At 41.9% G+C, this 27691-nt stretch overlaps 1 long non-coding RNA gene across 3 annotated transcripts in view; it reads left to right on the top strand.

Annotated features, from left to right (window-relative positions):
* The window catches only part of LOC129144677 (uncharacterized), a 48589-nt gene extending 22665 nt beyond the window's left edge, over window positions 1-25924 (top strand). Inside the window, exon 4 of one of the 3 annotated variants that reach the window (XR_008549093.1) lies at window positions 25213-25924. This is a non-coding gene — a long non-coding RNA (uncharacterized LOC129144677). Of the gene's footprint in view, window positions 1-90; window positions 338-16051; window positions 16234-25212 lie in introns of those variants that run through there. The other 2 variants (XR_008549096.1, XR_008549095.1) reach the window with 2 other exon arrangements.
* Window positions 25925-27691: the final 1767 nt, after the last annotated feature.

Genomic DNA, 27691 nt, shown 5'->3' with positions numbered 1-27691 from the left:
TAAATCAATGCGAGCTCACCTCTTTTATCTGTCAGAGGTGTTGGTGATAAATTAATTAAGGAAGTGGAATTCCTGTGTTTATGCTTTCAGACGACTTAACTGAAAGAACATTTAGCTGCCACTCTTTCCTGTTTTGGAAGAATCATCTGCTTATGAGGCCAATGACTGAATTCACATCTTCAATATTCTGCATCAAATTCTTCAAGAGGAAGGTCTCTCTTCCTCTTGATTGAAGTCCAAGGCACTAAAGCCCAGGTGCTTCTTAGCTATTGTTTGGAGTGGCATGGTACCTTGGTGAAGAGAGTAACGTATGATAGGGGAAGTATACTAGAACCAAGAATCAATAGATTTATGTAAAACACAGTCTCTTCCTTAGAGGGAAAAGAAATAATGCTTGTGGAGAGGGCTGAGCTCAAGCGGTGGTATTTACATTTGGGGCACGGTGAAGAGCCAAAGAAGGCAAAATCTCCGGGATGAGCCCCTGAGTTAGTTGAGAACAGATTGCTGAGAAATATTCCAAAAGCACTTTGTTCTAAATCTCTCAACAATAATCACCTTGGATTATGGTTTTGTGTCGGCTTGCTGATCTCTCCCACTGGCCTAACTTCTCTAAGCTCACGATCTGGAACAAACATGATCCTGAAAAGCTTAGTGAATGAAAGAATGAACAAAAAGACTTGTCCCTGTATGTTGTGAGGTGTGGAGTAAGGAGGAGCTGTCAGGGTGTGGTGATACCCAGAGCAAAGCACTTGATGTGTTTTTAAGGCCTTTGCCTCAAACAAGCCAAGATGAAAACATTCAAGAGGAAAAATGCTCCCGAAGGAAGAATGTATTGGCAACACCCGAAGTGTCTTAAGCAACTTTAAAACAACTTACAGCTCTTGATAGATGAGCTAGGAATTTGGAGCCTATATACCCCTGGGAAATCAGCCAAAAACACTGCGTGGCTATATATTTTAAATCTATAGCAACAGCTCAGACAAATTAAGGTTGTTCTCAACTCTGACTCTCGTGACACGCCTCCCTGGCCAAAGCTGCTTTCCTTTTCCCTTGGTATTCTCATTTTACTCCCTAGAAGAGAGCAGAATGTTCTGCATGGAATTTTATCTTTAAATTTCTGAAGCACCCAGGGCATGTCTCAGGAAAATGGCAGGACCCAGGTGTGTAGCCTCTTCTTTCTCACCGCGTCATAATTTAGGGCTTTGACGGTCTAAGTCAAGCACACTGAACTTGAAGCCTTTGTCTACTCTGGCTAAAGAAGTCATGTTTTGACAATCCACTTTATACAGTTCAGCTAAAATCAAGTCTATTAAGGGGGATTAAAGGCCACCGTCAACTGAGTTTAGAATTCCCAAACTCGTCTAAATGGACTCAAGGAGACGTGGTTGTCCAGAGTGATGCTCCCCCAAAGGCCAACCGCACATGACAGGGATGCTTATCAATGAACAAAGTTTGTGTCCGGCACATGCGTGTCCAGCTCTTTCCTGCTCTGCTGTGGCTGAATTTGTCATGGCTCAGGAAGTGTGGCACCTGGTTCACCCTGGCCTGTGAACACCTTTTCATGTGTCTCGGTTGCTACTGTAGGATCTTGATACCCTTCTGAGTCCTCAGAGGCAGTCTAATTGTCTTACCCCATTTTTTTTTGGTATTTTTTAAAGATTTATTTATTTATACAAGAACCGGGATACTGGCCAGATGTGCGGGAGGGTGAGAGGATTCGCCAGAGACAGAGTGGGGAGCAGAACAGGGAGATGGACTGAAATACACTGCTGAGGGGCTCAGTGGGTGAGACAGGAGAGGTCTGCTGCGTCATGTGGGACCCTCGTGGGACCGACGCTGCAGAGGCTGCGGACAGCTTCACAGCGCTGTGCTCAACTGCTTGCGCCACCAGGGGAGGCCCTTGTCTTACCCCATTTTTGCATCATGTGGAGAAAAGTATAACTTAGTTGGGCTTGGCCAGTGTGGTGAAAAAGCAAAGGTGAGAGAATTAAGAACCTTCTTCCTGGGCATCTAAGGTGGGATCTACTTATATCCGTATTGAATAGGATACAACAGTTGTTCCCCAGAATGATCAATTCCTCTGAGATTCATAGTCTGTATTTGTACCCCATCCTGCTTTTACCCCCTGAGGCTGACACTGGATCTGTGCCTGGAGAGGGGTTCTTTGGTCTTCGGTCCTCTGTTGGGCCAGTGCTTCCTCAACAAGAACATCCTTCAAAGTAGAGAAGAGGAACTGAACAAAGGGAAAATGCTGCTTGTGCTCACAGCCTAAACAGACCAGGCTGAGCAGAGCAGGAAACTCCTCTCAGCGGGGCCTTCCTGGCCACTGCAACCCTCTGCAGGAGGGTGAGGTCCTAGGGAAGACTTTCTTGCCTCCGCAGTGACTCCCTTGGCCTATGGTGGGTGCCTGGTCTGGGGCGGTCATTCTAAGTCTCCATGACATGGCCTTGCTTTCTTTCCCAGCTTAACTTCTCATCTCTCCACACTGCCCCATTCAGACTCTGCTCGTAACGTCCCCCATGCACCTCCTTATCTGACTAATGTCTTCTTTAGCCTTGAGGATTCCAGTGGAGCAGCATTTTGTTGAGGAAGTCTCCTCAAGACTCCCAGCACTGGACTGGGTTGGCTTTCTGGCACTCATAATGCTCTGTGCATATCTCCAGGGCTGACTTAATGACATTTTTGTATTATTATTTGTCTCTTCTCTTTTCTTTACTATGAGGAACAATGATCCCCCTTCAGGAATGAGGCACATATTCCCTCCAATGTTGGAAGTTCCAGGGGAGACAGCCCTAAGCTGTCAGCTCCCAGCAGGGGTTGCCTGTGTTGGCAAGGGCGGCCTGCGCCGCGTCCCTTTTCTGGGATGGTCAGCCTCCAAGGACCAATCAACACAGAGGTGAGAAGACTCGGCCCTGAGTGCAATGGGTTCAAGTTGAAAGCTCCCCTGAGCCCAGACCTCTGTGCAGGGTCAGTGAGGCTTCTGTTGAGAATCCTTGCAGCTCAGCTTATCCTGGGCCTGATCCTGCTTCCTTCCTGCCTTTTCTCGGGTGTTGATTCAAGAGCTTCCTCTTCTATCTTCTGAGTGCTTATCTCCATCTCAGAACTGGCTTCCAGAGACCCCAGAGTGCGACACCTCTCCACGTCAGATCTGAGCAGCTTGAGACGCATCTTACTCACCTTTGTCTTTCCGGCACCCAGCAAGGGGCCTGGCAGAGTGTGTTCTTAGTAAATGTTGGTGCCCAGCATGAGTGGGATTCCAAGCGAGACATTTGATGTTGTTAAAGATAAAGGAGGCAGTTGGATTTTTTTCCAGAAGGCAAACAACTTTATCATCTGACTGTTAACAGGGGAAGAGTTTGGATTTGGGTTTGCAGATCCGGGTGGAAGTCCTGCTCTTTTCCTTCCCTGTGAAGTATCTACATTTGCTGGATTCTGGCAAGAAACAGAGGACTCACGCCAATGAGGAGATGTGAGGAGGGTTTAATACAGCGAAGGCCAACTTCAAGGAAACCAGCATGTAGTTTAGTGTTTGGGAATAATTGTCATGTTTGCCTCCCCGAGCCTGAAGGGGGTAGGGAAGGGGGCCAGCAAAAGGAATGGTGGTTTTTACAGCCTGTTCACGGACACCTGGTGAGAAGGGAGCGGGAAATAAAGGCCCGGGCTTATTCTCCACCAGTGTCTCTGCTCTTCCTGACCTTTTGCCTGAGGAGAGGCCAGAAGCCCGATGACCCCCGCCGCAGGCCACTGGTTTCCCAGGAACAGAGAGCAAAGAAGAGGGAGAGTGTGGAGAAGGAGGGGAGTAGGTCTGGAGTGACAAAGGGAGGCACCCAGGACAGGGCCCGTGGAAAGACTCGAGAGTTTAAGTGATTTGTGTCTTCCCTGGGGAAGAGCGCCACCCCCCGCCCCCCAGCCCACCCAGTGGGCAAGATCCGTAAGACACGCCCTGTGAACTGGAGCTGAAATACAGGGACCTACGTAGTTTAAATGAAAATTTTCTGTTATTTTCCCAAGGGTCATGCAGTCCAGCCCCGTTCCAGATCTAGGGAGCGATGCTGCCCCAGTCTTAGTGATCAGTAGCAGGAACTCACTCCCTTGCCTGCTGCCTACACTGCATTGGGATTAATAATGACTGGGGAGTTAGAAAGGCAAGCTTTGAGTCATACACTTGTACCCTGAAATTTCAATTCTTCTTCAGTTCCTACATAAGCACGTAGCACATTTTCTTCTTTGAGGGGATTGAGAATCATGAGTCACTGAAGGGACTGATCCGGATCAGCATGATTTGGAATAATGGTGTCACTCAATTCCATTTGCTCAATTCTTATAAGAAAATTTATATCAAAATTTCTCTCACTCCTGCCCAGTAGCAATCAGCAGGATTTCAATTCTTTTGGAGCAAATAAAATAGGCCCAGACTTAGTATCACTTATGGGAAATGAATATATAAAAGTTGAATTTTGTTGTTAAAAATGAAAAATTATTTTGTTTAATTCACTTTCTTATTACTTTTCATTTTCATTCTATTATTTTGTTTGGGTATATGTGTGTGGATATATGAGGCCTAGAAAGGTGGAGAGTTTGAATTTCCTGTGTCTTGCAGCACAGGGCTTTGTGGAGGACACACTCCTAAAATAGCAGCAATTTCTTCATTTCCTTTCCTCCTCTCTCCCATCCCTTCTCCCTCCTTCTTTCTCTCCCTTCTCCCTCCTTCTTAATGCTCACATGCATTCTTTTAATGCACATTTACGGAATGCTTGTCATACCTATTACCTATCAGATACCAGGCAATCTTCTGGGTAGTAGAGAGATAACAATGAACAAACAGAAAAAAAAATTGCTGCTTATATATTTTAGTGGTGGGAGAAAGACGGTAAACAAGACATATATGTAAGTTCTATTTCATGTTACATGTTTGCAATTGCATGGGAGAAAAATAAACTAAGACAGAGAACTAGGGAGAGTTGGATTGTAATTATTCAAAGAGTGATCAAAAATGCCCATCTTTAAGGCTATAGATATAGAGAGCATTAAGCCAATGCAAAAAGAAGTTATACTATGGATTATAAGCAGAAATAATTTTAGTTCTATATCCTTTAGCATAGTGACTTTGGATAACTCAGAATATTCTGAGTCCTGCATTTCTCACCTATAAATTAACACATGTGGGGGTGGGAGGATGTGAGAAGGCTCCCATCTACAAGTGAGGAAAAGAATTCGCTCCAGGAATCGCATTGACTGACATTTTGATCTTGGACCTCTAGCTTCCAGAAATGTGAGACGAGAAATTCCTGTTTAAGCCACCCAGTGTACGGTATTTTGTCATGGCAACCCAAGGAGACAACTATACCCCATGTGCTTCAATCCCTCCCTCATGAAGTCATCGCCAACTATGTTAGTCCACAGGGACATTCATTCTCTAACTTTTGAAACAATTTCTAGAGTTTGATTACACACTCACTTGTTCTGTTTTGTGTATGTGCATTTAGTCTCCCCACATAATGTACAAGCTACTTTATAGGGGCGGAGGCTGAAGGAAACTCAGTTCCACCCTGCCACATTCACAGACAGGATTATGGAATTGTTTTTTTTTGCCCAAAGTCTCACAAATGCTCTCAAAACAGAACCAGATCTAGTCTCACAAATCCTAGGCCAGGACTCTATTTTTGAGCATGTACCATTATGAGGCATCATAAAAGACACCCCCAAAATAGATGTTCAGTGCATATATAAATGAGACATTTATAAAGATATGTTTATAACAAAATGCAGTTTCTAAGGATACCAAAGTATGTGTTCCTGACATCAAAGTAAGGAATAACAGTCAAGGTGTCAGCAATGGAATCCTGCCCCTCATCTCTCTCCTGACTGCCTGTGATACCAGCTCCCACTGCGTGGTCTGCTCACCCTGACAGAGGGGGACTGAAGAAGATGAGGGAGGGCAGGAAACTGGGGAAGGAACATGAACTCTGCAGCTACTGATCGAGCAGGTAGGCAATTGGGAGGGATGAGAAGATAAACACATATAGATAATTATCCTTTAGAAAAAAAAAAAGCGATGACCCTCGGTGTATCAGCTTCTGAGAGAGGGGAGGCTGAAACAGAAGCTCGCTCTGGTTTTGACTGGAGACATTAGAACACACTTCTATAAACGACAGTGTCACCAACTACACATGGGGTTTTGAAAATTACTTTTTCAACTTACCATAATATATTTGGTAGCTGGATTCCCTGAAATTCCCTGAAACCAAATTGCAAATAATGTAGTTCAATGAAAATGCTTTTTAAAAAACTATCTTTGCTGCTGATAATTAAGAAAAACAATACTTCACTTGTGAAGGAGAAAGAAGATGCCCACTTCTGAAGAAATTCTGGAGGAGTTCTGGGTACCTCTCAAGTTTTGAATAGTGATTCTATTTTTAACTTGTAAAGGCATGCCTTTCATTTGACTTGGTAGGTACCTGCCTAGCACTGCCTTTTCACATATCAAACTCACCAACAGAATAAGTCAATAGAAAATACGAGAAGAATGTTTATCAGGAAACTGAGCAAGAGGGAGCAAAGAGAAAGAAATCAGAGAAAGTGTGAGCACATGTTAAAAAGCAAAGGTGCTGGATGACTGGGGGTGCTGTGCACAGGAAGGGAGGGCCATGTGGGCTTCATCCAGCACGCAGCGGCGGAAGGACCATGCTTTGGAGTCTAGCCTGACTTAGATTATGTTCTGGACCAATTGCAATTGTGGACAAATGACTCCCTTCACTTCTCAGCCTTAATTTCCATCTGTAATGTGAGGACAGTCATTGTCTCATATAATTGGGGTGAGTATGAAAGGAGAGAATGGCACTAAGACAGAGAGTAGGGGAACCCAAAAATAGGAGTGCTGGGGGGGGGCAGTGGGCTGGGAGCCCACATAGAGGTGAGAGGGCAGAGCATGGGCTGTTACTGTCTAGAATGTACTGGAAGGTGGGATAGGAGGGCCCGGGGGCTATTCCTGTGTTACATGTCCACAGTGAAGGGAATAAATGCATAATGGAATGTATTATGTGGGCTCTGTTCTGCAGAGGAATGTAGCACAGCCTCAGTTCTTTTGCATTGAGAAAGTAGCACAATATCTCTGGGGCCTCAGAAATCAGGGTTACAGCCCTGGGGCGGCATCTCTGAGGAACCTTGTGTTGCAGTGGGGCAACAGGAGACTTGCTCAGTGAGCCCTGTCTCCTTGTCATTTCCCGGGACTATGAGAACACACGCAAGTCCCAGTGAGGTGGCAGGGACCAGTAAGGAGCCTTTTACATCTTCCTGAGGAGCCACTGCTCTGTGCCAGTGCAGCCTGTGTCCAACTTGGCCCCTCTACGGCCTGATACCCTGGGTGACTTTTTCACCTTTCGTTTCAAGGGATTCTTAGGTGGGCTTTGGGGAGGGAATAAAGGGAGAAGGAATATTAGAAATAGCAGAGAAGATTTTTCCAAACACATACGCCTGCAGCCTGTCCGGGTGGGCTTCTGTCACTGGCCTGTAACTGAGAGAAACCTTTGCCCACGCCAGACCCCTCCTTTCAGGACTCAAAGTCACGTCTCGGAATCAGGGGATTCTTTTCTTATACTTGAAACTGTGGAAAACTTTGCAGTCCTCATCCTCTCTCCTCTGCTCCTTGATCCCAATTCCCTAACTGATCCCAGGGAGCCAGTTGCATCCAGGGAGTGCTGGTTAGCTATTTGCATTTTCAAGAGACCAGTATCAACAGCTTTGCAACCATTCAAGAACTTTGCTGAAGGAGAAGGTGCATTCACTAGATGACAATGGTCCGTTTTCTAATTTCTTACAGAAGCTAGAATTTATGGGAAATGATGGAGAATAAGAATAGAAAATTTAGGATGGAGGCATCACAGGACTAGACCTCCAGGCATCACTGCAGTTGGGGAGAAGCGCTGACATAGTCATTAAACCATCTACAGAGATGAAAATTCTTGGGCGCCAATTGCTGTAGCAAGTATCAGACCGCATAGAAAGTACCCTGAGGCACAGACCAGAGGTGGGGATGGAAGGCCATTGTAGAGAATCAACATCCTCTCAAATCTACCCAGTCACACCCAGAAGTAATTAACAACAGTTAACAATTCCACAAAGAAATGGCCCCCACCCCACAGAAAGATTATAGAAGAACAAGGCTGTGCCCTCTCCACACAGCTCTTTCTGAGTGCCTGCGTCTGTGCAAATGTCCTTTCCTTTCCTCTCCCTTGTTATAATAAACCTGCCCTTTTGGGTATAAGTAAAAGTTTCTGCTTCATGGGGAAACTCGCTGTGTGCCACTGAAAGGAGAGCTCAGGTGAAACCTTCTCAGAGGTAACCCAAGGACCCTGTTCTCTGAATCCAACACCTCTCCAAACTGACATACAGGAGGATGGAGAATTATTTTGTGACATGGCGGCAGGGCCAGAAGGAAAAAGAAATTAAGGCCTGGGGGGCCTGAATGACTTGCCAGGCACCTGGAAACTCTGCCTCTGGCCTGGAATCAGGACAGGCTTTCCACTCACTTTTATGGAAGTCCCATGGTCCAAGGCATGGCCTAGAAGTATTGTTTCTAAGGCAAGAACAACCTGCTGGGGTACTGAACAGAATATTCTAAGAATCTTTTAAATCAACAGCTCTGCTGCTTGACCACGAGGAATGTGCCCTCCCGGGGGATGCCTGGAGAAGTCGGAATGTGCACCAGCAGTAGGGCCCCCACCATTCTCTGTGGGCCTTTGCTTCACTACGTGATAGCTGGACCCTCCTGTTCTCTGAGGCTGCACCCTGGACAAAACTGAGGAGTGGACTAGATTTGCCTTTCAACTTATCCATTTCCTCTCCACAGACACTTTATTCCCTCATGCTGCTTTCTGGCTGCTCAAAACCTATTTTTGGGGAAGGTAGTATATTTAAATTTGCAAACTGATATAGCCTGTTTATAGATATTTTATCTCAAGTTTTAAAAAAATTTAATTAGGACAAATTACCAACATTCAGGAGGGAAAATTATAGATTCTCAGTTTCTCATGAAAAATATCCGATGTTTTAGGCTGAAGAGACCACATTTCCTCATGTTATAAAGCTATCTCCTTTCCATGGGGGCTGGGTTCTTGAGTTTGTTACTGTCCTCAACCTTCTCTCTTACTTTAAACAGGCTTATTTCACTCAATCAAAAGAAGAAGATGCAGACCTCCAGGGATTGTGGTTTACTTTTCCCCAGTGCAGGCATATGCTTAAGCACAGGATACATTTAAAAAACTTACACTAAGGAAAAATATATAATCTGGAGGCTACTGGGCCATGACAATAAGCATATAAAAAGATTAGATTCACTAGTGATCAGATTTGAACCATAGTCTGTGTGCTAGAGGAACCATTACTTAATGACTTCTCATTGAGAAATGGGGATAATAACACCTATCTCAAAAGTTATCGTGAGGATTATATAAGAAACTAGCCTCTAGAAGGAGGCCTGTCTCATAGGATATTCCCTATTAAGGACAGTTATTTGGGATATTCTTTCAAAGTGTTTCATGTATTACGCCTTTCCTAAGCCTTTCCCTCAATTTTCTTCTCCCTATGCTTGTCTCCAACTCATAAAGACAAATATGGATTAAATATCAACTCAGTGCTAGTCTATATGTTAGGGACTGCAGGACATAGGAAGACATGTCATCATGAAAAAGCCACAATCCCATGTCCAAGGAGTTCACAGTCTATTATAGAATGTTAAAATATGATCAATTGACTATGCCTGAGGTCCTGGGAATATCAAGGAGGGCATGGCAATGACAACAGTTGCGATAATCACTTCCATTTGTAGGTAAGTGGTGTGTTCCTAAAGGAGCTCTCCTAAAGGTAAAAAGAAAAAAAGAAAGAAAAGTGAAAGCTGCTGTAGCACTGGCCAATGTTCATGGTGTAAATACTCTCATGCTCACTGATTTCAAGTTATTAGTGATTTAACAGCCTCTTAAGCCTGCGTGAATTGGCTCTAGCATATGCTGTTTGCATGGACATTTCACCATGTAATATCCCTTCCAGGATACATTTAAAAACTTACACTAAGGAAAAATATATAATCTGGAGGCTACTGGGCCATGACAATAAGCATATAAAAAGATTAGATTCACTAGTGATCAAAAAACTAAAAGAAACAAAAGTTTCCTATTAGCTTGGCAACAATATGAAAACTATTTTTCATTTCATTCCACACAACATGGAATTTATCATCTTAACCATTAATTTTTTTAATTGAGGTAACAATTACAACACTGTATAATTTCTATTACATTATCTATACTATAGTAAGGAGCTTTTCACATCTTTCTGAGGAGCCACTTCACTGTGCCACATTACATGATTTACAACATTGTATAGGATAGACAGAGGGTACATGCATCTTTTTGAGTTGGTGTTTCCATTCCTTGCAGATAAATACCCAGCAGTGGAATTGGTGGCTTATATGGTAGTTCTATTTTTGATATTTTGAGGAACCTCCATACTGTTTTCCCTCACGGCTGCCCTAATTTCCATTCCCACCAACAGTGTACAGGGTTCCCTCTTCACATCCTTACTAACACTTGCTATTTTTTATCTTCTTGATAATAGTCATTCTAACACATGTGACGTGATATCTCATTGTCATCTGGATTCGCACTTCCCTGATGATTAGTTATATTGAGCCTCTTTTCACATAGTTATTGTCTCTCTGCACGTCTCCTTTGGAAAAATATCTGTTCTGATACTTTGCTCATTTGAAAATTTGACTTTTTTTCTATTGAGCAATATGAGTTCTTTATATTTTGGATATTAACACCTTATCAAACACTTCACTTGCAAACCTATATATTTCATAAGCCAATGCTACTTCATAAGAACAATTTTAAGTTCCCTATCTGCAATAAGTACTGCAATGACAGAGCGTATAGTCCAGTGACTACTTTCAATTAACTTATCATTACTGAGGGGTAATATTAATTTAGAGATATCTCTTAAGAATAACACAGACATTTAGATTGGATTCATGTGATTTTTTACTTCATTTTTACCTTTTACCTCATTTTTTAGTAAAATTTACCTTTTACCTCATTTTTTAGTAAAATTTAAGTTTTGAACCTTGAGGATGGATCACCATAATAGATAGATTTCCAATGTATTCATTCATTCATTTAGTCACTCATTTACTCATTCAAGCCATTACCTAGATTAATCTAGCCTCTCTCAGTACCAGGCACTGTTTTAGGCATCAAAGATGTAATGTTGAGGAGGTAGAAAAGGATTCTGACCTATTCTAACTTACAGTTGATGATGATTAAATCAGAATAGGGTGCATTAGGTGATTAAATCAGAATAGGATAGAATAAAGGTAATTATTGGAGAGATCTATGAAACATACAAGCATATCTTGGGGTTTCTTACACATTCTTGTGGAGGGGATTATGCTTTGAAATCATATAGAAACAGATTTAGACTCAGGTTAGTGGTCATTCATACAAAGGGCTATTTCTTCTGAAGGTAGGAGAACTTGAAAACATCCATTGTACTTTTTTTTTAAAGATTTTTTCTTATTTTTTTTTGGCATAGAAGAACTTGGGTGTAGGCCAGAGGTTGGGGGTGGGGGAGGGCGAGAGATAGAGGGGGTACCAGAGATAGAGGGGGTAGCAGAACAGGTGGATTTACTGAAATACACTGCTGAGGGAAGCAGTGGGCAAGAAAGAAGAGGTCTGCTGCACCATGTGGGTCAGCTCCCTGGCCAGGGATAGAACTGAGGACACAGCGATGATAGCTCTGAGACTTAATCCCACACCACCAGGGAGCCCTAACTGTACTTATTTTAACAGAAACAGCATTTCCACTAATCCAAGTTGGCTTTTGATTCAAAAAAAGAGATTTGAAATGGCTGCAGATTGGTGCCATGCTAGCCCAAACCTGTGACACTAACCCAACATCAAGAAATTGAACATACTAGAATTAAGAAATCCTGTTCAATGCATGAATGGTTAGGGCATTTAATAATAGGCAATGGGCATTAAAAATGCAATAAAAAGAAAACTGAAAAATCCTGTTAAAATTTAACTATCAGTTACATATCCTTTTTAAAACTTGTGACTTCACAATTACATAGAATTTGGAATGAGCAGGCTCCTAATTCTTTCTCCTTAAAAAAAGAATGTCTAAATTCTTCTCTCTTATGCTGGCCCATTGAATAGACAAAAGAACGATTACCTCACAAAGAACCATTGACTGTCAAAAATCTAAGTGACACCAATTACAAAATACTAGGAAATAGAAATTGAGCAAGGATGACTTTGCATAAAATCTGGGAATTCTTTAAAAGTTGAAAAAGAAAAATGGAGAAAAGAGACCATGGTGATGGTACATGGGTGAATTGGTGATGGGAATTTCACAGGGACTATAACTGAGATGAGAAAGCATACATTGCAAAAAAAAAGAAGAATAATGTAAAAAATATATAAAATTAAGAAAAAGAAAAATTGGAGATATCGACTACTATGCAAAATAATGACCACTACACAATTTTCTTTAAACATGAGCATTATTTTCTTCAAATACATGTGTTGAAAATAAATCTTATCCAGGCAGGAGAGAGTAAGAAATTTCAGGATTTTAACCTCCTATAACAGCTAGATTAATCTAAATCTCCAAGATGCCAATAGCTGGGTTTAAGAGACATCACCACACTGAAAAGGTGGACTCTGTTGTAACCACTTATTAAAAACAAACCAAGCCAAACTTGTGGTTTAAAAATTGGGACCAGATGATGCTTAATAAGCATGAAATGCTTTCAGTGTTACAAACGAGAACCAGGTGTGGAGAAAAGCAGCTTGGAGCTGAGCGTGGCCACCTACAAGGACTCATCTTCCTCACATCAGCTACACAGCCTGGTTACCACCTCATCTTCCTGAGATGAAATGTCCAACTACAAAGGAAAAGCTGAACACTCAAAAGTGGAGGAGAACATGAAGTCTGTCTCTTTAAAAATCTGTATGTGTTATGAAATCATGCCACCAAAAAGCAGGAAGGGAGGGTATTAATTCTCAGTGGCAATGCAATTAATAAGAGCTTTTGGAGAAGGTACCTGCTTCCCTAAGTGCCCAGTCAAGAGGCACTTGTACCTTTCAGTGAGGCGATTTTGACTTGTACCTTTCAGTGAATTTTTATTTTTCTTTTGGAAAATTGGGTGACCTCTGGCAAGCTAGTTCTTGCTGGGACCTGATTATTTCATGTGTAAAATGTAGGAGTGGGTCTTATGATCTAAGGTCACAGCAACAGGACTCTATGGTGTTATCTCCAAAATGTATATGTGCAAGGAAGCAATTCAGAGGACGGCTTCTCTGTTACACCAAATGTCAAGCTGTAGGCACCAATACCTTCTACACATTGGCTCTGACTTAAAAGCAGTAGGATAAACAAATTCATTGCCCAAGAAAAAAGTGGGTTCTGCTGTTTTTCCCTCTATCATACAAAAAAATCATTAAAGCAAAGTTCTATAAGCCTGACCATCTCCCAGTCATCCTTCAATGGGTCTATATTAAATAATCCACACCTGGCCAAGAACCAGTAGCAGAAAACAGCGTGTGCTCTTAAGAGACTGACGAAGCTATAAACTAGTTATAAATTTTCAACATATTATAAATTTTCAACATTTATAAATTTTCAACTGGTTATAAATTTTCAACATATACCACGATTATGTGAAGGACTTGTTCAAACACATCTGGGGTCCTGCCTTTAGAATTTCAGATTCAATAAGTATAAGGGTGGGGTCAAGAATTTGCATTTCTAACAAGTTCCTAGGTGATGCTGAAGTTGTTAGTGTGGGGCTCAGCTTTAGGAAACATCACCATATTGAGCCTAAAGGGCCAGCAATCTGGGTGAACAGATATGATATCATCTTAGAGTCATTGTTAATTCGATTGGGTCTTAAAATATAACCCTCTATTAGGTATCATGGAATAGAAACAACTTCACATATCGAGAGAACTTTCAAATTATGTCCCTATTGTTTTTCTGCATTTGAACAGAACTAAAGACATGCCCCAAAAGAGCCTATTGGCAAACTCATAGTGTTGACATTAATATTGTATTGGCTGCCATCCTCAACTCTTTTATCAAGACAGGTGGGACTCCTTGCTAAAAAAGTTATTAAGAATTTCAAGCAGAGCATCAACCAAGCACAGGGCCCTGTGTGGCGGCACTGCTCACATGCCCATGAAGCTGGTCCAACCTCTGTCCTTAGGATTAGGAAAAGCTACTGGGAGTGAGAGAGTGGTTTGAGGGGCATCAGAGAAGGCAATGACAGTCATTGCTTCCATGTGGGATTAAAAAGAACTTGATCAATAACAAATATTAAGCAGCTACTGAATAATTCAGTTCATTGTATTAGTCAAAGAGAGTTAAGATTCAGTTCTTCCATGCAGGAACCTGCAATTTGACAGAAAAATAGAATCTATATTTAAGGACAAATATATTTTAAGCCTGATGAGAGCAAAGAAATACTGGGTTTATTTACTACTTTATGCCTAGGATCTAGCACAGTGCTTACGCTAAGTAGATGCTCAATATGTGTTAAGTGAGGAAGAGAACATATGTCCAGTGTCTTCTGTGTGAACAGGGTATCCAGTCAAAGATTGAGAATTCTTAACTATCAGAATGAGAATGTTTATTGAAACCAGAATAGAGTGCAATGAGTTTCTTTAACATATTTAGTACTGAATAAATATTTGCTGAATTAAGCTGGATTGGATTGAATTGTAGAAGATAGTGCAAACTGATAAAGAACAAAACTTGAGTTTATGAGTCTTGGCTTTGTCTAACAGCCTGGCAATCACCAATTGTGAGAATTAACACTGTTAACTACTTTTCTGGAGTAGTTACCTGAATAAATGAGAAAGTGAGAAAATACATTGTTGATATATCTTCATTTCCAGGAGACTTGCTAACTCTGTTGTGCTACAGGTGTACAAAGAGGTGGGGATGGAGAAGCAATTGGTGAATTGCCTCTGGGTATTCAGAGGCAATTAGTTGGTGAATTCCTTTGGGTATAAAAAAAAACACAAAAATATAGAAAATAAGTATTTTACTTACAGCTACTGAGACCAGCAAAAGATGTAGAACAGAATTTTCAAACTCAAATCATTATACAAGAGTTAAGTAATATAAATCACCTGGGCTGTGACCAGACGCGCACAGATCCTATTTAGAAATGGGAGCCAATTATCACTGAGGGTCTCAAATCCAATTTTCATAAGAATTCCCTTGATTTTTAAATACAGACAACTAAGTCAAAATTGGAAAAACACTAAGATGCTGGGCAAAAACAAATTTGTGGGTAGCATCTGGGTTTTCAGTTTATCATCTTTGGCTTACAGGAGGGATAAGTTTGTACTGTTGGGCTGAAGTTAAGGTAGGGCAGGTACGGCAGGGGCAGTAGAGAATAGAGGATTGTGAGTTGCAGATCCTTGACATCCGAGACCCCACTAACTCTATTTGATCAAAGACAATTTTGGACACTTATTCTACACATATATTCACTCACTGGACAAACATTTAGAAGTTTATATGACATGCCAGACACTGGGGATGTACAATGAGTATCTTAGTCTGCTTAGACTACCATAATGAAGTGTATACACAGGATGTCTTAAATAATTGTTTTCTCATAGTCTGGAAGTTGGAAATCCAAGAATGGATTGCCATTCTGTCTGGATTCTGGTGAGGGCCCTTTGTCTGGCTGCTTTCTTGCTCTGTGACCTCTACTTTCTGTAAACAAAAGGGGGATGGGTGGCAAGAGAGTTCTTTAATATCTCTTATAAGGGCACTAATCCCATCATGAGTCTCTCATCCTCATGACCTCATGTTACCCTGATTACCCCAAAGGCTTCATCTTCAAATACTATCACACTGGGAGCTTAGGGGTTTTAAGTGGAAATTTTAAGGTTTACAAACATTCAGTGTAAAATAATGAATAAAATAGTGCAAGAAACATGGAGTAACTCAGGTTTTTTTTGTAACCCACCCCTTGCAGCTGCCACCTGCAACTTTGTTTTTCCTCCCAGGTTTCATTACCTGCATGTGATATCATATTGTTGCAAAAAGCGCTGGGGAGCATGAGCCCAAAGCATCACCAGGGCTGAGAAGCAGGAGCTCATGGAGATGGCAGAGACTGTGATGAGCATGGGTCTAGGAGGCTTGGTTGCTGCTTGCTTGCTTGCCTGCCTGCCTGCCTGCCTGCCTTCCTGCCTGCCGGTCTGCCTATGTGTCCAGTCCCGTTTCAGCATTAAAGGCATGTCAGATATACCTACAGCTCCAAGATTCCTTTTCTGTTTGCCTGAATCAGCCATGAACCTGCCCTGTCTGGGATGGTTGCACAACAGATGTGAACTCTAATCTATAGGGATGTTTATTCTAGATAGGAAGATTATATTTTTGTGTGCATTTGAATCTTTCCTAAACTTTCCCTAACACCATTGAGTATCCAGGTGAACAATCTCTGTGCTGTGCTGGGTTTGGGGAAGGAAGGATGTCTGAAAAGTACTCAAGGAGAAGGTTTTTATGTTAAGTCTCAAAAAGTCTGTAAATCTGAATACAAAAAGATGGACAGGGGATTCCAGACAGTGGGAACAGCATGAACAAAGACATAAATGTTAATGGGAAAAATTTACAGGGAACATTGGTAAGTTTTTTTTGGCTGAATATAGGATGGCCAGTGGCCAGACCCTGATGTGATCTTAATTTTAGGCTAAGGAGTTTGAATTAGATTGTATCGGCTGTAGAGCTGTTGATTTTTTTTGGGTAAAGAGTAATACAATAAAAACAGTGTGTGTGGGATGATTAAGCTGAGTGTAATGCATTTAATGGAATGTAAAACAGGGGAAAAAGAAAGTTCTGTAATTGTTAGGGAGCCTAGTAATACTCTTGATGAGAATATTAAAAGCTTGACTGTTGCAGTGGCAGAGGGAATGGAGAAAGAAAAATTACACAAGACAGATTCATTAACTGTTCCATATGAGGGAGTAACAGGACAAAAAAATCAAAGATGATTCTATGTTTTTAAGCTTGTGTGGATAGGTGGATGCAGGTGATCCAAAGAAACATCAAAGTCAAGAGCAGGAGCAGGCCTGGAAGCTAGGGTTAGGAGAAGTTGGGTGGACATGTTAAATTCTGTTGTGCACATTCTGAGTTTAAAGTACTAGTTTGATATTTAGATTGTGCTGAGAAGGAAGTAAGATTTGAGAGCAGAGACAAACTAGAGATATATACTTTGTAATCGTTAACATAAGGGCAACTTTTGCTATCATGCAAGGGAACAGTGTACCCCAAGAGAGGATAGAGAAATAGAAGATGGCTGATAGAAATAGAAGATGGCTGAAGACATGGCTGTACTCTCTACTGACCAGGGAGTTCTGTAGAGAGCAAAAGAGAATGAGGCCTGATAGAATCACGGTGGTACAGAGTTTTATAAGCAAAAATGAATTTCAAAAGGGGCCAGGTTATCAAAGGTATCAAATGTCACCGGGAAGTTAAGGAGACTAAGGGGCCATTGTTTGGGCAATTAGGAAATTATTGATAACTTTTGAGAGAATTACCAGCAGAGGCTGAGTTGCATTATTTTCCCTAAATTACAGGGCTATCCTGCTTTAACCACCTCCCACCTTCATGGGCATATACACATGCATTCATGTAACAAGTCCAGTGCATGCACATGACAAATTCAGTATCAATGCTGTGGTCAGCATTTGCAAATGTTTCATACAACTTTTCTTCTCATCCTAGGCAAGAGGAACACACAGTTCCTTGAATTCAGAGTCTACAGTCTGAATGCTAGCATTTAAAACTTTAACCGGGGCCTCCCCGGTGGCGCAGCGGTTGAGCGCTGGGTTGCGAAGCTGCCCGCAGCCTCTGCAGCGCCGGTTCGATCCCCGGCTGCTCCCCGGCCACCGGAGGAGGGTCCCACATGGCGCGCAGACCTCTCCTGCCGCCCGCTGCTCCCCTCAGCAGTGTACTTCGGTCCTTCTGCCTGCTCTGCTCCCCGCTCTGGCTCTGGTGAATTCTCTCACCCTCCCGCGCTTCTGACTGTACCCAGTGCATGTATAAACGAAACAAACGAACAAACAAACAAACAAATAAATAAATAAAACATGCCTCTATAAAAGAAAAAAAAAAAAAAAGATAAAACTTTAACCAAGGGCCTCCCTGGTGGCGCAGCGGTTGAGCGCTGGGTTGCGAAACTGCGCGCGGCTTCTGCGGCGCCAGTTCGATGCCCGGCTGCTTCCCGGCCACCGGAGGAGGGTCCCGCATGGCGCGCAGACCTCTCCTGCCGCCCGCTGCTCCCCTCAGCAGTGTACTTCGGTCCTTCTGCCTGCTCTGCTCCCCGCTCTGGCTCTGGTGAATTCTCTCATCCTCCCGCGCTTCTGACTGTACCCAGTGCTTGTATAAACAAAACAAACAAACAAACAAATAAATAAATAAAATAAAAAACATGCCTCTATTAAAAAAAAAAATAAAACTTTAACCAAGAAACAGTTAAAGAGTCTTGGCTCCATTCCCATGGACCCAAACTGCTGGGAAGAATCTGCGCTAGAAAGTAGGGTCCTCAGCATGAAAAATTGCTCAGAGTGCAGCCTCTTTTCCAGGAGCTGTCTGGCAAACACACTTATAAGCTTTTAACAAAGAGCTGCAAGGCAACAAGACCGAGTGCATACAGGGAGGATGTGTGATTACCCTGTAATGCCATCCTGGAGATCTCACTGATGTCCAAGGCCGTGCTACCCTGGGACAGGAAACTCCCAATCAATGGCAGTTGCAAACACAAACCATTACTGGGCTTTTCTGCACAAGGCTTTATGTTCAAACACTGCTGAAAGTGTTCGTGGACCCAAAGGCTGTGAATTGCAGTCTTCCCTGGGTGAAATCTGTGCCATGAGAGAGAGGGTTGGAGGATCTTTCAGTCATTTGGTATATATTATACAGCAGTGGGTATTTCATACATCTTTAGAAAGGAGAGTAGGGAGAGGAGAGCAAGGCAGGCTCTCAGAGCAGTTATAGCCCTGATTGTATGGCCTGGCCTAATGGGCACCACTGCAGTCTTTTTGGGGGCAGCCTGTCGGGCCCTGGCCCTTCTGATTGGCACTAGGTATGAGAAGAAATGAGAGGCAATCTGGCATTTTCATATTTGTTTATTTTAACCTCTCAGGTCTGCTGAAAACAACTGGAATCTTCTGAGTTGCTGAAAGCACATAGACTTCTTTGATGGAGCTCTTGGCCCCTGCCACCCTAATGCCAAAGGGGCTCATTGATTAAGTTGTTGGGTGACCATGCCCTCTGTGAATTCAGGTCAGACCAGAGGCAATGGTTAATAGCTGGCAGGTAACTGTCCCTAATGCAATCTTTACCATAGCCTTCAAAGCTTGACATGAAAGAGTATTCCACTGAAATGCAGATGGAAAGTTGGGAAATGTCTCGAGTTTGGGCATCTGCCTGTGGAAATGCTGGGAAAGCAAAGATAAAAAGGTAGAAAGGAATGATTCAATACAGCTGAAGCAATCCACGTAGATAGCCAAGGACAGGGTCAAAGGGAAACCCAGGCTAGATTTTTTTAAACAATTAGGAGCAGACCAAGTCTGGGGTGGGGGTGGGCTTACCCTGGACCCAGGCTACTGACTAACACCAGTGATGGCCTCACGGATGGAACTGATGGGCCAGCTAGCCTTCTCTGGACTTCCTTTTGTCTTTCTGCTTTCCTTCCAAGGGAAGGGGTCCCCGGGTTGGGTTATTACTATGTAAGCTCAACAGTTTAGCCTAGTTTTGACTGAATTCAGTACCAAGTGAAAGTCTGCGAGCAGGTCTGCACCCTTCAACTCCCCAAGTTCTTGTGGTTTCTACTGAAGAATTCCCACTGAAGAACACACCAAGCTCCTAACAAGTTTACTGTAAATCAGATCAGGTTTATCGCTATTGAGAAATTTTACTGGACTTGGATTTGGGAGAAATCTAAGAATTTCAATTCCTGAAGCATTTTTGGAAGCCTGGGTTTAGGAACAATTTGCATGAGACCAAGACCAGGCCCAAGTGTTGGCCCTTTTTTAATGATAGAGTTCCTTTATACTGAATACTTGTTACCTACCAGGCATTGTACCAGCATTGTACTTTTATTTCCCAAGTTTTTCTTTGCAGTACCCCAATGATGAAGGTACTTGGTTATCCTCGCCCCCCTTGTAAGGTAAGGTAAGGTAAGGTTATCCTCCCTGCTCTTGAAGATTGGTGTACATAATTAAAAAAAGTTTTAACTCTGATATTTAGCTGGGTGTTAGGTTTAGAAGAATAAAAACAAATTATTTTCTGGAAGCAGGAAAGAATCAATTGGAGGTAAAAAGAGTGATCAAAATAACTTGAAACCATTTTCCAAATTATAGATGTTGTGCAACCATCCCAGGTTGGGTAGGTTCATTGTTGATTCGGGCAGACAAAAAGAGAATTTTGGAGCCCTCAATATTTCTAACCTGCCTTTAATGCTGAAACAGGGGAACAGATGCAGTCAGACCACCAGGCAGAGAGGCAGCAACTGAGCCCCCTAGCCTCAGAGTGACAGCATGAATGCGAGAGTGGAGGAGCCTCTTTTAGCCCTTGCTTCTCAGCCCAGGTGTCTGCATTTTCAAATGTGCACACCCCATGCTCCCTGTCTTCTAGGCCCAGGTGTGCACAATGACAGGTGCACGTGCCCCGGGTTCACGCTCTTAAGCACCCTCCTCAACAACATGTTTTCACATGTGGGCAATGAAACCTGGAAGGAAAGCAAAGCTGCAGGTAGTGGTAGTAGAGGCAGGTGATGGGAGGTGAAAAAGAGCCTGGGCCACTCCATTGTCCTTACAGTAGGTAAACTCTACCATGCTCTCAAAAGCAATTCCTTGTTATGTACTTAGTGGTTAACAGTTTTAACAGAGCGCTCTGGCACTGTATTAGTCTACTTGGGCTGCCAGAAGAAAACACTATAGATGGGGGCTTAAAAGACAGAAATTAATTTTCTCCCAGTCTGGAGACTGGAAGTCTCAGATCAGGATGTTTTCAGGTTTGCTCTCCCCCGAGCCCCTCCCTTTGCCTCCTACATGGCCTCTGTGTCCTCACATGGTCTTTCCTCTGTGTACATGCCTTTCTGTATCTCTGGCATGTTCCAATTTCTTCTTATAAGGACCTCAGTCAGTTTGGATTAGGACTCATGCTAATGACTCTATTTTAATGTAACCACTCTTTAAAATCCCCTGTCTCCAAATACACTCAGATTTTGAGGCAGAGGCGGTAGGGTTTCAACAGACGAATTTGAGGGGGGAGGTACAATTCAACCAATAACAGACATATCTATCATCAAAACAACATGGTGTATCAGGAAGAAAGATAGTAATTTTATGTTTATTATACAGATAGAAAAACCAAAACTCAGAACTAAGAAACACATCTAAAATTACACAGCCAGATCTGAGACTGGGCCCAGGTTTTCAGACCCAATTCTCGAGGTCTTTCATAAGATTACACTGCTTCGTCAATATGGTTTAGGGGTCTTTCTTACTTAAGGAGATTGCTAAAAAATTTCTCCCCCTGAGTACGAAGTGACAAATCTCTGGTTATTTAGTGGTCATCTGCATTTTGGACACTAATGAAATTAAATAGCATCTGCTTCTCATAGATAGGACTCACTGTTAACACAATGTCTCTGTACAATGGGATCAAGAGGGTGATATAATTTCCCCCCGAGATATATGATGCCTTGTGTTTTATATGAACATGGAAATACTTTCCTAAATACATTAAAAGCTGTCTGACCCTGGATGCTAAATGTGACCAAATATATAGTTCAATTCACATCTCCGCTCTTGGAAGATGTGGAGTAAAATTACTCAAGTAAAAATTTACATTAAAAGAAGTAGGAGAAGAGAAAAACGATCAACTGGAAAAATTAGATCATTTCCCCCAACAACATAAGTAGTTTGCAGTATGTTTTATCCTCTCTAGGGTAATGGACCCCCTTCGAGAATATATTTTTTTGGAAAGATACACATAAATATATGACATTTTGCTGATAATTTCTGGCAGTTTAAGGAGATTAAGGAGGCCCTAAAGCTCACCTATGGATCTTGCATTTGGAATTTGATGATGTATTTTTTTGACTTGGCAATAAAATGACCCTGGGAGTAGACAAAGTATCATTTAGTGGAAAGGGAAGAAATCCACTTTCCAGTTGTGTGATCCTCAATATTTCAGTTTTCTCATCTGTAAAAGGAAAAAGGATGACCTCTGAAGCTATGACCATTTGCATGTACCTAGATTGTTCTAATTACGTAAGTTGAGACTTGATATCTCTGTAGCAGATGATTCAAGGGGGAAAGAAAACCCCTAAATTTTTGCTGTACTACATGTTCTGGAAGTGGGAGAAGATAAATTTTTATAATAAAATGCTAAATCATGTATATTGTACCACCAGATATTTAGGCCTGAGAGATGATGTTTGTCCACAAAATTAGAAATCCTTTGTGGGAAGCTCTGAAAACCAGAGGGTGACACTATCGGAGTCCCCATGTTACCCCATGGTTTTCCTGTTGGGAATGCCTGTATTTTTTTTTCTGTGCCACAAGTGAGAAAGAGGCCTGCTAATTCCCATCTGAGAGAAGACAGCCCAAGAAGCCCTTATGTTGGGACAAATTAAACCGGGAGAGGACCGTAGGTTCAGATGCAACATCTCTGGAGTCAAAACTACTAAGGCCACTGCCGGACTTAGATCGTCTCTTCTTGGACTGCAAAATTCCTCTTTTCAAAACAGCCTCTGAAGTGCATTACCAAGTGTTCTCCACTGAGCCTGGGCAACTTGACTCACCAAATTGATCCCTGCTGCTTCTTTCAAGCTGCAAAATATGCCCTTCTGCCTCTGAGCCATAAACCTACCTCCGACCCCTACTCTGCTGAAATTTGCCTCTGATGCTCCCCAACTTGATACTGCTGGTTCTTCAGACACCCCCAAACTAGTACCAAAGTCTTCTGTTTCCCATGACTACTTCTCATGTCCTAGACATTCTGAATCATTTAATGCCAGTTTGCCAAATCATGTCAGTTTAAGCTGCTCCCGCGATGATTAGGAAGTATGCTTAATTTGGCAAAAGTTATATAATCAGAAATTTCTTGAAACATTCATCAGAAATTAAAAAACATATTTTTATGTTTATAAAAATGTAACAGAAGCCCCGTCAACCACTTTCATGTATCATCGCACTGCATTCCCTGGGGAAAGCACAGTGCCTGATGCCATAGCTTGGGATGCTCATGCCTGTCAGGCTGTGCCTGTGTGCATGTAGCTCCTCTCACCAGCTGAACTCATACCCACCAGCAGCCTGTGTAGGTCAATTGAACTCACACAAGTTAAATATTTTATAAATTGATGAAGAAGAGGGTGAAAGAAAATTACTAAATGGGATACTCTGAAAAACCCTGATGAAGATACACTTGTACAACAAATGCCGTTAAATCAGTGTGGGCGGGACAACTTACAAAGGATTGGAAAAGACTATAAAATATAGTAGAAATCTGCACTCATTCCCATTTTAAAGAAGCTAAAAGTAGATATTGCAGATGATGTAGTAGGATGATATATTCAGGAAAACTGTAAGATTCCAATAGGGAATGCATACTTTATATATGCTGAACACTAGAATCGTCAAATACATGATTTGCAAACATTTTTTCTCATTCTGTGGGTTTTTTTTTTTTACTTTCTTGATAGAGTTTTTTTAAAGATTTATTTATTTATACATAAAAGAACTGGGGTACAGGTCAGATGCGCAGGAGGGTGAGAGGATTCACCAGAGACAGAGCGGGGAGCAGAACAGGCAGACTGACTGAAATACACTGCTGAGGGGAGCAGCCAGACAGACAGGAGAGGTCTGTTGCACCATGTAGGTAGCTCCCTGGCTGGGGATCGAACTCGTGCTGGGGTGGCTGCTGATAGCTTCGTAGGTTGCATCCCAACCCCTTGCGCCACCAGGGAGGCCCCACATGTGACTATTAAATACTTGAAAGATGGCTACTCTGAATGGAGATGTGCTCCACGAGTTAGATGAAAGATTCCATCACAGGCACTAATATGAGATAAAAAGGCATTTCCCAAGCCGTGCCCACTATGAGCGCCTTTGACAAGGCCTGCAATATCCATTACATTTAGAAAGGCAGGAATTTTGCTTGCTGGTTTGTGGTACTGACAAAGAAAATCAAATCTTTCATCTGGCACAGGTACTCTGCTCTCATTAGGATCAATAGTGCAGAACGGGACGTTTTCTGCTGAAGCCTGACTATTGGTTAATACATTGAAGAAGGTAGACTTCCCAACATTTGGCAATCCAACAATGCCAATTTTCAATGAGGTTCCAAATCTTCCAGTGATGGGGGGTGGTTTAATTCCATCACCTCCCTTTTTGGGGGGCATCGTGCTTAGGGTGGGCGATGACACCCGGTACCAGCAGCAGCAGCAGCAGCAGCAGCAGCAGATGGGTCCTGCCGGCAACTGATGGGCAAAAGTTTTTAATTTGGGTGAAGTTCAATTTATCTGTTTCCCCCCGCCCCTTGTACTTTGTTTTCTTATGTAAGAAAACACTGCAAAACTCGAGGCCAGGATGGTCTATGATCTCGTCTATGAATTATATAGTTGGAAAATTTATCGTGAGTCTTTTGAAAAATTTTGAGTTAATATTTATATTAGTCTTCTCAGGCTTCTGTTGAAAACAAAGTACAGACTAAGTGACACAAATAGCATTTATTTCTCATAATTCTGGAGACAGGGGATCCCAAGATCAAAATGGCAGCATCATTAGTTTGTGGTGAAAACTCTCTTCCTAAGCTTCACCCACCCTCACATGGCAGAGAGAAAATGAAAGACAGCTTTCTGGTATCTCTTCTTATAAGGATGCCGGTCCCATCACAAGGGGACAGCACAGTTTTTCTGTACAACATAGGTGTTTTGCATGCTTGTTTTTGGCCCCAAAATGAGAGAATAAATGAAAAGGTGAAATAAACATAATTTGGATGCCCTCATACGGCATCCAAACCTAATTCCTAATTATTCTGAGAAGGCCCCATCTCCAAAGCCTTCAAAATGGGGTTAGAATAGTTTCCAAATGGTCCTCACCAATCTCACCCTTCTGCGTTGCACAGAGACTGCTTCTCACCTCCGGAGAGTGAGCTTATTTCCTTCCCTTCAGTCTGCACTGATACTGTAACTGCTTTGAACATTTAGAAGGATGGAGAATCATGTCTGGAAATCTCTGCTTCCTTCCTTTTGGAACGCTCACTCTTGGGATACTCCCTCTTGGAAACTGACTGTCATCTGTGAGACGCTTCAGCCACATGAAAAAGCCAATGGAGGAGAACTGGATGCTCTGGCTAACAGTCTCTGCTGTGTTTCCAGTCAACAGCCAGCACCACTGCCAGCCACCCGAGTAGGCTATTTGGGACACTCCAAATCTTGTGAGCCCTCAGATGGTCAAAATCCCAGTCAATATCACATGGAGTAGAAGGTCCCCAGCTGTGTCCAATCAACCAACCATCTCAAGAGAGATGATAAAATGACTGTTGTTTTAAGTCATTAAACTTTGGAATAGCTTGTCACACAATGTAAAAAAAAAAAAATGGGGTTAGAGCTTCCGTGTGTGAATTTTGGGGAGGGGCACCGTCAGTCCATAACAATGTTTATATATGGTTGCCCCTTTTTTATGGTGGTTGAAAAATTTTACTGCTATAATTAAAATATTTACAAGCAATCATTCTATGTCATGGGTACAAACACATCAGTTCAACCATTCAGCCACTCAATTATTTACTCCTTAATTTAATGGATACTTACTAAATGTGTACCAATATGGTGAACATTCTGTTAGGCATAAGGATATAACAATTGTGGAAATAAATGCTTGTGTAAGATATATTGGTGGCTTTGGGGATTCAGAATAAAGTCAATTAACTTTTTAAGATGAGTGGGATTTCAAATAAATGTTGCATTTAAGATGAGATTTAAGACATAACGGAATTAGCAAACTGGGAGGTGGGCGGGGAAGGTCAGGTAGGGAATGATGTGATCTCAGATCTACGTGATCTCAGCTGAGCAGGTCATTTTATAATTCTGAGCTTCAGTTTTTCTTATATGCTAAATGGGGAGAAACAAAAACTGCTTTATCCAGAATGCTCTCAAAAAGATAGGGATGGTTTTGAGAGGTTTAGCAAGTTAATATTATATGTTTATTTCACCTTTTCATTTATTCTCTCATTTTGGGGCTAAAAGCAAGCATGCAAAACACCTATGTTGTACATAAAAATTGTGCTAAAGAACTATTATATTGTACATGATTGATGAGGGGTCAGTGTTCCTGTTTTTGGTCATGAAATCCAGGACAATTACCGAGCTTAATCAGAGATTAGGACTCTGGTGTTAGCTCCATTACCACTGCTCTCACAAACTGCGATGATTGATGGTTCATTCTGATGAATAGAGAAGACATTTTAGAACTCTGAGATATTTTCCCCACAAGCATACGGCTAATCAGGTACATTAAAAGCCCCTTGTGCACTTGACACTTGTGATTTATTTTTGAATGATTCTAGGTTAGCTTTATCTGACATTTACTAATGGGTATATTTTGTGGTCCCCCACCATCTCCTCAATATCCTCTAGTCCTAGGACATGAAATCCAAGATGCATGGGGAAGAAAAGAAGTCACCCTTGTATCATGTGTACTTTATGGATGCAAACTGCTATCAAAAAATGAGATTTTCTTTGAGTTTTTAAAATAAGAAATTGTCTTTGAAAAGATTATGTGTGATTGAGGCAAGCTGCTCCAATAAGATGTCTAGGACATGGTTCAGAGGGTGAAAATGTATACCATATGATGTGTGAGCCTCACTAAATAGAAGGAATTCAGGAGCTTTAACAGATGGTTTACTAAAGCAGATCTCTTGGACGGAGCCAAAATCTCCAGGTAATATTAGTCCAGTTTGTTTGATCAGAGGAATTGGAAATAGTTTAAAGAATGCAGTCCCTTGATGAAGCATGTGAGCCAAGAAGGACATTTGAAAGAAATTAAGTTTTTCTAAGCTTATTTGTGTTCTTGGAATTCCCATTTACAATATGCCCCTGGCAGAAGTATCAAGCTGCCCTGTAACTAGATGAAGAAGATTTTCTTTACTGATAGGAACTTTCTAAACAAATGGAATGAATGTAACAAACCTTTGGGGAGTTAGCGAAAATGAAATGTGGGTTCTTATGGATGGTTTTGAGAGGGAAAATAGGAAAGATAAGCAACTTTATTTCCCCTTGGGTGCTATGTACTGTGTCAAGTACAGAAGTGGAACTTGCCATCTTTATGCCCTATGCTCCCTTCTGAAATTCTTCCCAACATCTGGATGGCAGAAGCTTGGGAACAAGATATATCTGCTCCTCCCCAAACTTAAATAATGAACCACAATCCCTTCTTTGAACAACTACAACAAAATCTGGGCTTTATAAATGTTAATTTCATGATTTATTAACAAGTGTGACAATACCTTGTGTTATGCCTCCTACTGAGTAAAGGTGGGGGTAGCAATGGAGAGTAGAAGGATGTGTTCAGAGAAACTGAAGATCAGAAAGAATGATTTAGTT

This window comes from Talpa occidentalis, unplaced genomic scaffold (assembly GCF_014898055.3).
Source record: "Talpa occidentalis isolate TD23 unplaced genomic scaffold, MPIMG_talOcc4v2.1 talOcc4.6, whole genome shotgun sequence".
Lineage (NCBI taxonomy): Eukaryota > Metazoa > Chordata > Mammalia > Eulipotyphla > Talpidae > Talpa > Talpa occidentalis.
The sequence above is the reverse complement of the archived record's forward strand: the minus strand, read 5'-3'. Positions and strand labels throughout refer to the sequence as shown.